Raw genomic sequence first — 13,326 nt, 5'->3', positions numbered from 1 at the left:
CTATTCCCATAGTTAAGAATTAATTCTAAACAAAAGAAAAATAATTAACACAACTATTCTCAAAATCTAAAAGTCACATGATTTACAGAGTACACTTGTTTACATAATCTTATTCAATATTCAAAAACACTCTTGAAATTCCATCTGTATTTTAGGCAGAGAGACTGAACCTTATTGAAATTAAGTAATGCATCCAAAGTCACAAATCCATTACATTGCACATTTGTATTTTTTAATTTACATCAAATAGCTAAGCCCATACCTTATGGAATAAATAAAAAATTAATCAGGATTTGATATGATAATTTTACTATTAATTCATTTCTTATTCCTTTCTTGTTTAAATTATAGATAACCAGTTAATGGAATGAAAGTATAAACCCTTAAAGACAGGAGAATTAGTATTTATGAAATTATCATCAAATGTGATTCAATGATATTTACGTTCCTTTGATTTGTTTCTATACACATTGGTATGGATGCAGAGAATTGAACCTTCCCATCATTATTGAAATTAATACATACAAATTATTCTTATTCCTATTATTCTTTTAGGGAAAAGTCTTCTAAAATAATTGTGTGAAACTGTAAATATATATGATCATAAAACAAGACTTCTAACCACTCAGTCAACTCTCCTGAAGAATCTGCTTTATTCATGCTGACAGACTTTCTCAAAGGAACCAACCCCCATGGCATGGCCCAGAGCCAGGAATGCCTGAGGAGTGTCAAAAGGGCATTTTATGTGGTTACAAAGCTGAGCTAGAGATTGCCCAAATGTTGAAATCAATGATTAGCCTGTTCTTTAGTGTACTAACCTAGACTCTGAACAGATCTTGAAATTTGTAAAGTGGAAAGAAGGTGCTTTTTGAAATTTTTCTAATGATTTCTACTTGGGTTTAATTGAAGAAGAAAGAATTGAGCATACAGAATGTTAAAAAAAAAAAACTAGATTCTCAAAGTTATTTCATTACTAAGGAAGAATTCCACCCAGTGCAACATAAAACATATTATGTTTTGGGGGAGAGAGAGAGAGAGAGAGAGAGAGAGAGAGAGAGAGAGAGAGAGAGAGATTGATTAGAAATCACATGGAACCAAACTCTTTTATCATTATCTAAGGAATATCCATTGATCCTTCAAACTTAATATATCATTTAGTATAGTGTTTCTTTTTCACCTTGGACCTCAAATATATTGCCAATATCTTATCTGATTTGTTTAGGTGGTCGTTATTAATATTCATTTGGTGGTAGGTATTTGGAAAATACAAATTATATTTAACAAGTAATAAATATTTCTAATATTTTTCATTTTGAATGGCATAAGGAACCTGTCCCAGATTATTTGAAAAGAAAATAAGAAGTAATTTTGATAAATTGGGCAAAAGGAAATGAGATCTTAATATCTAAGATAAGTTCTTCCAGGAGAAAATATGTATCTGCAACAAATTACACACTGAAATGATGAGTTAAAGCTTTGCAGATACCCACACAAACACATCCTGAAAATAGTTTAAGGCTCTAGGAATCATGTATACTTTATTCAATATTTAATTATTCTTTTAAAGGAATATAAATACTCAATTTTAACATGGTCATTTAATGTTACCAAATGAAAATAATCCATTGAACTTTCTGTCTTTGATATTTGGAAACTTTCTATAGAAATGTTCATTGTTTTCATGATGCACTTATGAATCCTGTCTATTTTTTGATATATTCACTCACAACTCCTCCTTTATTTCTTTAGAAATTTAATCAGTAACAAAAAAATAGCAATGATATTGTTACTGTTCAGAAAAAAAGTTAAAATTAACAAAGATTAGGAAGGAAATTAGATAGCCAATAAAGTTGCAAACAAGTTTAAAATAAATACAGTGCACTCATACATTTTCCACTATGAAATAATAATAAAATATATTTTAACAAATATGAGTTTCCAATATTGTTGGGGTTCAAGTGTGCAGAGTTTAGCTCCCTCAGGCCTGACAGGTTGCAAGAGCTGTGGCTGTGATTTAGGTCAGCTGAGGCAAACCTCAGTTAGGAGGAGAAAAAGTTATCTTCCCCTTATCGCAAGTCACAAGTTCTGCATGGTTTGGCCAAGAGGAAGAAGCTTCCTGCATACTTGTCCTGGGAATAGTACATTCTAAAGAAACAAATGCATCTTCAGGGGATTAGATAATGTCTACAAAGAACTTTGGGAGGGTACTTATCAAATAAACAGGAACGATCTGAATTTAGCTCTGTGTACCCGCTGAGGCATGACATTTGGGCAATGTGGGTAAAGTGTTAATTGCTTGCTTTGTTAGAAGAAAAATATAAAAGGAACTTGCAAATAAACCTCAGCATGCAGTTGCAACTGCTGCCTTTGCTCTGCATCCCCTGTGTCCCGGTTATTTCGTGACCCTTACCCAGGGACCAGAACGCTCTAGATGTTCACACAATATGAGTAAGTGATTACAAGAACTTTAAGTTTGAGACTGACACCAAATTTGGTCTGTGAGATGGGACATTAGTTTGTTACTTCAAGGTATTAATTAAAAAATCTTGATTTTAATAACAACAAACCCTGGTAAGGTAAGAGTGATATTACTGAAGAAGAGTACAGTGAACTGAAAAGATGGAGTATAAAGAAATGTTAAAAAGTAATTTAGAAATAATGTTTAATAAAGGGTCTTAAAATTTATGTATCAATAAAATGTAGTTTCCTTTACATTCAGTATAGGGAATTTGGATCAAGTGTTTAAGCATATTTTGTAAGGTAAGTAATGTGGGAAAATGCATCTTATGAGAGAAAAATAAGACATAAATACTTTCCAGGTTAGAATAGAGCATAAAATGGGAGCTGTGCCTGATGACAGCATTTGATTCAACACAAACTCAACATTAATTAACTAGAAGAATTTTCCTTTTAAACCACTATAACTATACTAGTTAGTACAAATTTTGAAACATCTTTGAAGATAAGATCGTGTCCTTTCAAGAATGTGCAGGGTAATGACAGAGTTCACAGGAGACTTCAGCTCAGTCCAAGTGGGTGGGTTGGGAGGGATGACTAAGGGGTTCTTGTGACATTACATAATGGATACTCCTCCTGTGATGGAAAGAGGTGATTTGGGGGAGTCATTACAATAAGCCACTCACAATGCCAGTTATACTTTACTTCAAACTTCACAATCACTTCCAGAAAGTTTATTACTAATGAGCATGAGAAAAAAAAAAAAAACTAGCCATGGATAATGTTGATATGCTGTGAATACTTAATTGGCTCATGTGCAATAATCAAATCCTGGTCAAGGGTGGGAGTAGAGAGAGGGAGTGTGTGTGTGTGTGTGTGTGTGTGTGTGTGTAGTTTTAGCATGGAGGAGGTACATAAAACAGGTTAGAGAGGTCAGCATAAAGTAGTGAGGGTAGAAGAACAAAGCTAAGAATCACATGCCTAAATGTGATAGGTCTTACACAATCAGGTAATTCCTACTCTATTATTGTTGCTGTACTTGTGTAATTCTCTTGGGATTACTTTTTTATAAAATAGCCTTTGGCTCAGGACATCATCCTGATCCAACCAGTGATTAGAGAACATTTTCTCCATAGGAAAATGTCTGTATAACTTCCGTTAAATGTTAAGCATTTTTCCAAATGTGTCACATATATTAACTTATTTAAATCTCATGATTATCAAATGAGATTGATTTGTATTGTAGATCATGAAATTGAGCACGAAGGAGTAAGTGATTGTAAGACCTAAAAAGTGGATTGGATTGAAAACAAGACATTCCCCCTCTTTTGTATGGAAATATAGCAATAGCACTTAAACTTTACCTCTAAAAAAGCATTAGAACTTATTATTTTTAAAATGTAAATAAAAATATTAACTTAAGCTTTCCTGGGTTATGTGTATCTATATCTTTATCTTAGGGCATCAGCAAATAGTAATAATGATTAATGATGAGGTTTATCATTTCAATTAGAAAGCAAAATAATAAGACTATGAATAAAGATCATAAAAATGATACAAGTAGACTGAAATATGAAATTTTGCAAGAGATTTACATGCAATAAACCTCAGAGTCAAAGCTTCCAATGTATGTTGTTTTCTGTTTGTTTCTCCCCTCTATCCCTGACACCTGAGATTGCGCATGGCAATGACATCAGGATTTTCAACTTCTGATAAGATAATAGCACAAGTTGGAAAAGCCAGTGAGTGGTAGTCAATGTTGGTAGATGGCTAAGGACAAAACAGCCAAATTTAAAAAATTATATGTATTTTCCATTTTTCACAATTCTCAGTGTAATTAAACTATTATGGAAATGGAAATGTCTATAGAGATTGGAGCAGTATCTTAAAGTTGATCCTATTTGGGAAGATATTTTACAGGCACATATCTGAAAGGTAAGAAGTAACATTTGAAATTAGGTCTGGTTAAAGAACTTGGCTCTACCATTTCAATTTGGGTAATACTGTTATTTTCTTATTATTTTAAAAGTTATTTTATATTCATATATTAGTTGTACATGTTAATGAAATTCACTGTGATGTTTCCATAGATGTATATAGCATGCTTTGATCGTATTTAACCACTCTTCTTCTAACCTCCCTCAAACCCATCCTTGCACCATTCCTAATCACTGTTCTTCACTATTCTTTTTGTTTGTTTCCACATATGAGAGAGAACATGTGATACTTGTCTTCCTGTGTCTAGCATATTACACTAAACATAATGCCCTTCATTTCATCCATTTTGCTGCAAATGATTTCATTCTTCTTTATGGATGAATAATACTCCTTTGTGTATACATACTATATTTTATTCACTATTCATCTTTTGAAGAGCACCTAGGCCCTTACTATATTTCCATCTGTGAATTATGCCATAATAAACATGGGCATGCAGGTATATCTTCGTTATGCTGATTTCATTTCTTTTGAATATATACCCAGTAGTAAGATGGTTGGATCATTTGTTAGTTCTGTTTTTAGTTTTTGAGCACCTACATGCTATTCTTCATAGTGGCTGTAATAATTTACATTATTTTCAACAGTTTGTAAGAATTTTTTCTCCACATATTATCCTCAGCATTTCCTTGTTTGTTTGTGTGTGTGTTTGACAATAACCATTTTTAAAGGGGTGAGAAGGAATCACATTGTAGTTTTGACACTAAAGCAGTTTTTAATCTGCTTTAGTTAAAGAGTTTTTCACTGTAAATGAGAAGAAATTAAAGAATCATTGTCATTATCAGGTGGCTTTCCATTTCTCCTAAAGGTGGAAATGGCATATTTCAGCAAAATTCCAGATTTACACTGGGATATTTTATTACTCCTCAACTCAAATCTTTTCTTTGTACTTTCTCCTATAAGTTTGAGATCAAGGAGGAGATTAAAAAATCCTTAGTGGTGAATGAGAACACAGATACAGCATATCAACATCTCTGGGACAATATGAGGGCAGGACTAGAGGAAAGTCCTTTGCATGGAGTTCATTCCTTAAAAGAAGAAAAAGTCAACATATAAATGACCTCACACTACATCTCAAATCCTAGAAAAAGAAGAACAAATCAGCAGCAAATGCAGTAGAGGAATGAAATAATTAAAATCAGAGCTGAAATAAATGAAATCGAAACAAAAGAAATAATTGAAAAAACTGACAAAATGAAAAGTTGGTTCTTTGAAAAAATAAATTAGATTGACAGACCCTTAGCCATGCTAACAAAGTGGAGAGAGAACCCAAATTACTAGCATACAGGATGAAAAAGGCAATATCACAACAGACACTCAGAAATACAGAAGATAATTAGAAATTATTTTGAAACCTTTTACTCTAAAAAAATAGAAGATAGTGAAGGCATCGCCAAATTCCTTAAGTCATATGATCTGCCCAAATTGAGTCAGGAAGATACACACAACTTAAACAGACCAATATCAAGTGAGGAAATAAAGAAGCCATCAAAAGACTACCAACCAAGAAAATCCCAGGACTGAATGGGTATACAGCTTAGTTTTACAAGATCTTTAAAGAAGAACTAATACAAATACTCTCCAATCTATTCAGGAAATAGAAAAAGAAGGAGTACTTCCAAATTCATTCTCCGAGGCCAATATCACCCTGATTCCAAAACCAGACAAAGAAACACATCAAAGAAAGAAAACTTCAGACCAATATCTCTAATGAATATAGATGCAAAAATACTGAATAAAATTCTGGCAAATCAGATACAAAACCATATCAAAAAGATCATGAATCATGATCAATTGGGATTCATCCCTAGGATATAAGGTTGGTTCAACATATGGAAATCAATAAATGTAATTTATCACATCAATAGACTTAAAGATAAGAACCATACGATCATCTCCATAGACTCAGAGAAAGCGTTTGACAAAATACAGAACCCCTTTATGTTCAAAACACTAGAAAAACTAGGGATAATAGGAACTTACCTTAACATTGTAAAACCTATTTATGCTAAGCCTCAAGCCAGCATCATTCTAAATGGAGATAAACTGAAGGCATTCCCTCTAAAATCTGGAACAAGACAGGGATGACCTCTCTCATAAATTCAATTCAACATAGTTTTTGAAACACTGGCCAGAGCAATTAGACTGATGAAAGAAATTAAAGGAATAACTATACGAAAAGAAGAACTTAAACTAGCACTATTTGCTGATGATATGATTCTATACCTAGAAGACCCAAAAAACTCTAACAAGAAACTTCTAGAACTAGTAAATGAATTCAGCAAAGTGGCAGGATATAAAATCAACACCCATAAATCAAAGACATTTCTGTATATCAGTGACAAATCCTCTGAAATGAAAATGATGAAAACTACCCCATTCACAATATCCTCAAAAAAAAATACTTAGGAATCAACTTAACAAAAGAGGTGAAAGATCTGTACAATGAAAACTACAGAACCCTAAAAAGAGAAATAGAAGAAGACCTCAGAAGATGGAAAGATATACATTGCTCATGGATAGGCAAAATTAATATTATTAAAATGACCATATTACCGAAAGCACTTTACAGATTCAATGTGATTCCAATCAAAATCCCATGGCATTCCTTGCAGAAATAGAAAAAGCAATTATGAAATTCACCTGAAAAATAAGAGACCCAGAATAGCTAAATAAATTCTAAGCAGGAAAAGTGAAACAGGTGTTATCGCTATACCAGAGCTTAAACTATACTACAGAGCAATTGTAACAAAAACAGCATGATACTGGCACCAAAACAGGCTAGTAGACCAATGGTACAGAATAGAGGACACAAAGACCAACTCATAAAATTACAACTACCTTATATTAGACAAAAGTGCTAAAAGCATGCAATGGAGAAAGGATAGCATCTTTAACAAATGGTGCTGGGAAAATTGGAAATCCATATGCAACAAAATGAAATTGAATCCCTTTCTCTCACCATGCACAAAAGTTAAATCAAAGTGGATCAAGGATCTAGGAATCAAACCAGAGACTCTGTGTTTAATAGAAGAAAAAGTTGACCCTAATCTCCATGATGTGGGGTCAGGCCCCAAATTCCTTAATAAGACACGTATAGCACAAGAGTTAAAACCAAGAATCAACAAATGGGATGAATTCAAACTAAAAAGTTTTTTTTTTTTCTCAGCAATAGAAATAATATGTGAGGTGAATAGGGAGCCTACATCCTGGGAACAAAATTTTACCCCTCACACATCAGATAGAGCACTAATCTCTAGGATATACAAAGAACTAAAAAAGTTAAACAACAACAACAACAAAAAAATAATAACCCAATCAACAAATGGGCCAAGGACCTGAACAGACACTTCTCAGAAGAGGATATACAATTAATCAACAAATACATGAAAAAATGCTCACCATCTCTAGCAGTCAGAGAAATGCAAATTAAAACTACCCTAAGATACCATATCACTCCAGTAAGATTGGCAGCCATTATGAAGTCAAACAACAACAAGTGCTGGCCAGAATGCAGGGAAAAAGGTACACTCAAATATTGCTGGTGGGACTGCAAATTGCTGCAGCCAATTTGGAAAGCAGTATGGAGATTCCTTGGAAAGTTGGGAATAGAACCACCATTTGACCCAGCTATTCCTCTTCTCAGACTATAACCAAAAGACCTAAAAACAGCATACTACAGGGACACAGCCACATCAATGTTTATAGCAGCACAATTCACAATAGTTAGATTGTGGAACCAACCTAGATACCCTTCAGTGGATGAATGGATAAAAAAAAATGTGGCATATATACACAGTGGAATATTACTCAGCGCTAAAAAATAACAAGATCATGGCATTTGCAGGGAAATGAATGGCATTAGAGTAGATTATGCTAAGTGAAGTTAGCCAATCCCAAAAAACAAATGCCTAGTGTCTTCTCTGGTATAAGGGGGTGGGGACTCAAAATGGGGTAGGGAGGAAGAGCATGAGAAAATTATTACTAAATAGGGAAAAGAGGTGGGAGGGAAAGAGAGGGAGAAGGGGAATTACAAAGTAGATGGAAGGAGACCTTCATCGTTATACAGAATACATATATAACGATGTGAGGAAAAAGAAAAAAAATAAAGAAGTGTGTCACATTAGATTGGGTAGAGAGAAGTGATGGGATGGGAGGTGAAGGGATGGGGGGAAAAGAAGGACAGCAGAATAAAATAGACATTATTATTGCTGTGGGTAGATAGGTGACTGCATAACCAATGTGATTCTGCAACCTGTACACTCAGAAAAATGAGAAATTATACCCCACCTGATTCAAACTTAAGATATGTCAGATCACTGTACTGTCATGTGTAAATAATTAAAACAAATTAAAAAATTTTTAAAAATGTTGAGGTGATGAAAAATAAGGGTAAAGCCAAGATGAATAGTAAGATGAGGGAAGTTAACATGGCAATTAAATATTGTGCTTTTAATGAGGATGAAATTAGTTATAGTATGTAATTCTTTTTTAAATTATAAGAACAATATGTTCATTGTAGTAGTAATTCTTTATCTTATTATTACAGAATAACCCTTAGTTTACAGGTGACCAGCATCTAACAAAAACAAAGTATTAACAATCAAAAAGAAGTATGTAGAAATTTTTATATTTTAAAAATATAATTAAATATCAATTAAAGCTTCATGTTTTGTAACAAAGTATGTTTCATAGTTATTTTTATTTTCATTAAATATTACATAATAATAAAATATAAAGTAATTCCAATTAAAGGAAATAAATAGTTGTAGAAGACAGCATTGTACATTCTCTGTGGGATACAAAAAATGAATATAACCATTCTCAAGGGAGATCTACAATAGAGAAGAGTAAGGAGGCTACTGAAAAAACTGAAGGGTGACTAATCGAAATCCCTCAAGGTATATAAGATAGCAGAGATGTGGCCTGGCCTTTGTCTTTTTCCCAGCAGATCAAATATTTGGAAAATAAAACAACTAGACTTGAAATATTTGAAATAGAATGTACAACCAGTTGGAAGCAGGATTCTGGTTTAAGTATATAGTCACTCTACCCAATGAGGTCATATCTCTCTCTCTTCTTTCTTTAAATATTACTTTCTTAAACTTCCAGATCAAATTAATAAAGGGGAATATAGTGTATTGTTATGTTTTCTGAAGGTTTCTAACATTACATTTTTATTTCCTAAAATACTTCCCTTCGGTCACCGTAAAATAAAGAAACTATAAAATCAAATTTGATTAGTGTGAACTTTGCTAATGTCTGGTTGAAAAGCAATGATTTTACATTGTGTTCTTCCCAACAGAAATTTGACCAACTAAAATATTATATGGAAAAGACAGCTATCAGGATTTAGCAGACCAAATCCACAGAATAGCATACAAAAACAGGGCAGTGTTTGAAGATCTGGGAACTAACTGAGTGGGTTAAGGTGAATGAGAGAGGTTTTCCTGTACATTTCTAGATGTCCTGGTGGATGAATGGATCCATGGAATGAGTGTCTCATGTGGGACAAACTGATTAAGGAAGAAAATATTTTTCCATAAAACTTAACAGAGAAGGAAGGTTGATGTTGAAATGAAAAATATACTGTGCCACAATCCAAGTGACAGAGTTTCTAAGATCTAAGGCAAGTAGTTACTTTCAAATATATGCTTCAAAACAAAATGAAAAATAAATACATGTTACTTTTAGCGCAGCAATGAAAAATGTTTGACTACTGTGTGCGCACACTCACACACATATACATATATATGCAGATATATACATATATTTTTAACAAATCATCAAAGTTTTCAAACATTAATGATCTTGATATAATTAAAAGAAAAATCAATAAGTGAATATATTCCCTGGATACTACATGAAATAATCACATTATTTAATTTATAGTAAATATGCATACATAATATGTATAAAATGTTCATATGTTATCTTAGTAATTACTATAAAACATTAATATTAAAATACAATTAATAATTAAATCAAATAATTTATATTTTTAAAATGTATTTTATTTTTTAACAAAATCATTAGTTTATTTCTTTTATCACAAAAGGAGTAAAATGTTTAGTTTTGCCTTTTGATAAAATCAAGATAATCTATTTTTGTTTTCAGGTTGTAGTATTATCTGATGCATTCCCCAGGGGAAAAGAAAGAGAAATGCATGTTTCATGTGATTGTTTTAACAAAAAAAGTAATAATATTTTTCATAAATGGACACAGTATAAGAATTATTGATTTTATTCGACATCTCTCAGTGATGTGGCCTACTGTATAAAAATTTCCTAAATACTGCCACTCGATTTATAATAAAAGAACTAGTAGCAAGCAAGCTGGACTTAGTAAGAATTAAAATATAATACAAAGATGATAATCAAAATAAAATTGTTAACATTGTGGTTGATATTTTAGAATTGTATAAATAAGGTCTATATTAATCATAATAACTGATGTCTTTCTTCTCTCTTTAATTCTCCTTGACCCGCAATATCTTTAAAGGAGGAAAAAGGGGAGACCAGGAGATAGGGACAAAGAGAGAGAGACACAGAGAGAGAGAGAGAGAGAGATGAACCACAGAACCACACAGTGATCACAGAAATTGTGCTCCTAGGCATTTCGGATGATCCCTGAACTTCAGATTGTAATTTTCCTCTTTGTGTTTCTCACGTACATATTAAGTGTCACTGGGAATCTGACTATCACCACTCTAACTTTGGTGGACTCCCATCTACAGACTACTATGTGTTTCTTCCTCCAGAACTTCTCTTTCTTAGAAATCTCATTTACAACAGTGTGTATCCCTAGGTTTCTAGATGCTATTGTCACCCAGGATAAGACCATTCTCTATAACAACTGTGAAGCTCAACTCTTTTTCTCTATCTTCATGGGAGTGACAGAATTTTACATTCTCACTGCCATGTCCTATGACCTCTATGCCATCTGCATGCTCCTTCATTACACAACCATCATGAACAGGAAACTCTGCACCCTGCTTGTACCTAGTGCCTGGGTGGGTGGGTTTTTGACCATATTCCCATCCCTGATGCTTCTGCTCTACCTGGATTACTGTGCTTCCAATATCGTTGATCATGCTTGTGATTATTTCCCCTCTTACAACTGTCTTGCTCAGATACATGGCTTCTAGAAGTCATTGGTTTCTACTCTGCGCTGGTTACTTTGCTATTCACTTTGGCATTAGTAATTTTATCTTACATGTACATTATTAGGACAATTTTGAGAATTCCATCTCTCATTCAGAGAAAAAAGGTTCCTCCACTTGTTTATCTCACATGATTATCATTTCTACTTCTTATGGAAGTTGTATATTCATGTATGCTAATCCATCTGCCAAAGACTAAAGGCATCACTGACTAAAGGAGTGGCTATTCTCAACACCTCTGTTGCCCCCATGCTTAACCCTTTCATTTACACCCTGAGGAACCAGCAAGTAAAGCAAGCTTTCAAGGATGTGTTCCATAGGGCAGGGTATTCTACAAATAAATTAAAGAAAATTTGTAAAAAAATAAATAAATAAGGGACACTATAACAAGCAAATCAGTAAAATCTTGAAATTCATACATATCTTTATTAAGTATCCTTGTTCTCTAATGGTTTCTTTATATGCCCCAATGTATTTAATTGCAGATTTTCTCAGTCCATTCTTCCACTCCCACACTCAAGTATATCCAACATATTGTTTACTCAGTTTTAAAAGTATTCTATCATTTTACCCTACTGAGTTTTCTTAAAATGGTATATGTTTATTTAAAACATACTCTATAATGTGGTAAATAGTTTTAATTCTATTTATATTATTACATAAATGGAATACATATCACTATGTTGTACTTCAGATGTAGAGCTCTAAACTTTGTGTAATTTCTCCCATGTGTTCTAGGTATATATTGATAATGCCAGAATGATTTAGATTTTAGATGTTCTGTATCTTGTTTTATTAAATTCTGTCCCTCTCCCTGCAGGTAATATGTTCTATTGAATCGTATTTTAAATGTAGAGCTCTATACTTCATGAAATTAGAAGGGAACAACTTTCATTTTCTCTGTAAACCCAGTTCCTCACTTAATATAAAAAATAAATTTAGTATTCATTATAATTATGTTAATCAGATGAGCATCAATTCAATAATTATACTTTTGGCTTGAATTATCAGTTAATAGTTAGACCACAAGAGAATTTCAACTTCAATTGTTTTATTTTCTTAAATTTTTTCCCAAGTAATATTGATTAAAAAAACTTTAAGACTAATATATTTTATTTATAAATTTGCAGACTACTGTAATTTACAAAGTAAAATGTAAAATGGTTGTACATATTCATAAAATAAAAGTCATTATACAGATTTTAATACATTTCAAAAATATGCTTAGTCCTTACAATCTCAACTGTCTGCAAAAATCTGGAAATCAAAAGATTCCAATACAAGAAATTATAATGGTAATGCCTCTCTGAGAAATTCAATCTTCAGGAATTTTTGTGACTTAAAGATGAACATGTGCCTTTCAATTAAATGTCTTCCAATAGTTTTTTGAATTTAATATTTCCAAGGAACTTTCACTGTGGTATTAGATTTATTCATTAAAAAATATATCCACTAAAGAAACGATTCAGTGATTAAAAATTTTATTCTTATTCTCATGTAGAACTAAGTAATAGAATAAAATAAGTAAATAGGTGATCACATTGTAATTGGTGTGTTATATCTCTATGAGGAATGTATTGTACATATTTCGAAAAAAAACAATTCTTAGTTATAGATGTACACAATACCTTTTATTTATTTATTTATTTTTATGTGGTGCTGAGGATTGAACTCAGTATTTCACACATGCTAGGCAAGTGCTCTACCAC

At 32.4% G+C, this 13,326-nt stretch overlaps 1 pseudogene across 1 annotated transcript; it reads left to right on the top strand.

Moving 5' to 3' along the window:
- The first annotated feature begins 11,019 nt into the window (after positions 1-11,019).
- LOC308658240 (olfactory receptor 6C3-like) lies at positions 11,020-11,992 on the top strand (annotated as a pseudogene). Its single transcript has one exon. The product of its transcript is annotated as an olfactory receptor 6C3-like (transcript).
- The last annotated feature ends 1,334 nt before the right edge of the window (positions 11,993-13,326 follow it).

This window comes from Spermophilus citellus (genome assembly GCF_964194105.1).
Source record: "Spermophilus citellus genome assembly, chromosome: 10".
NCBI classification, from domain to species: domain Eukaryota; kingdom Metazoa; phylum Chordata; class Mammalia; order Rodentia; family Sciuridae; genus Spermophilus; species Spermophilus citellus.
Note: the sequence above shows the minus strand (reverse complement) of the source record. Positions and strands in the feature narration are given on the sequence as shown.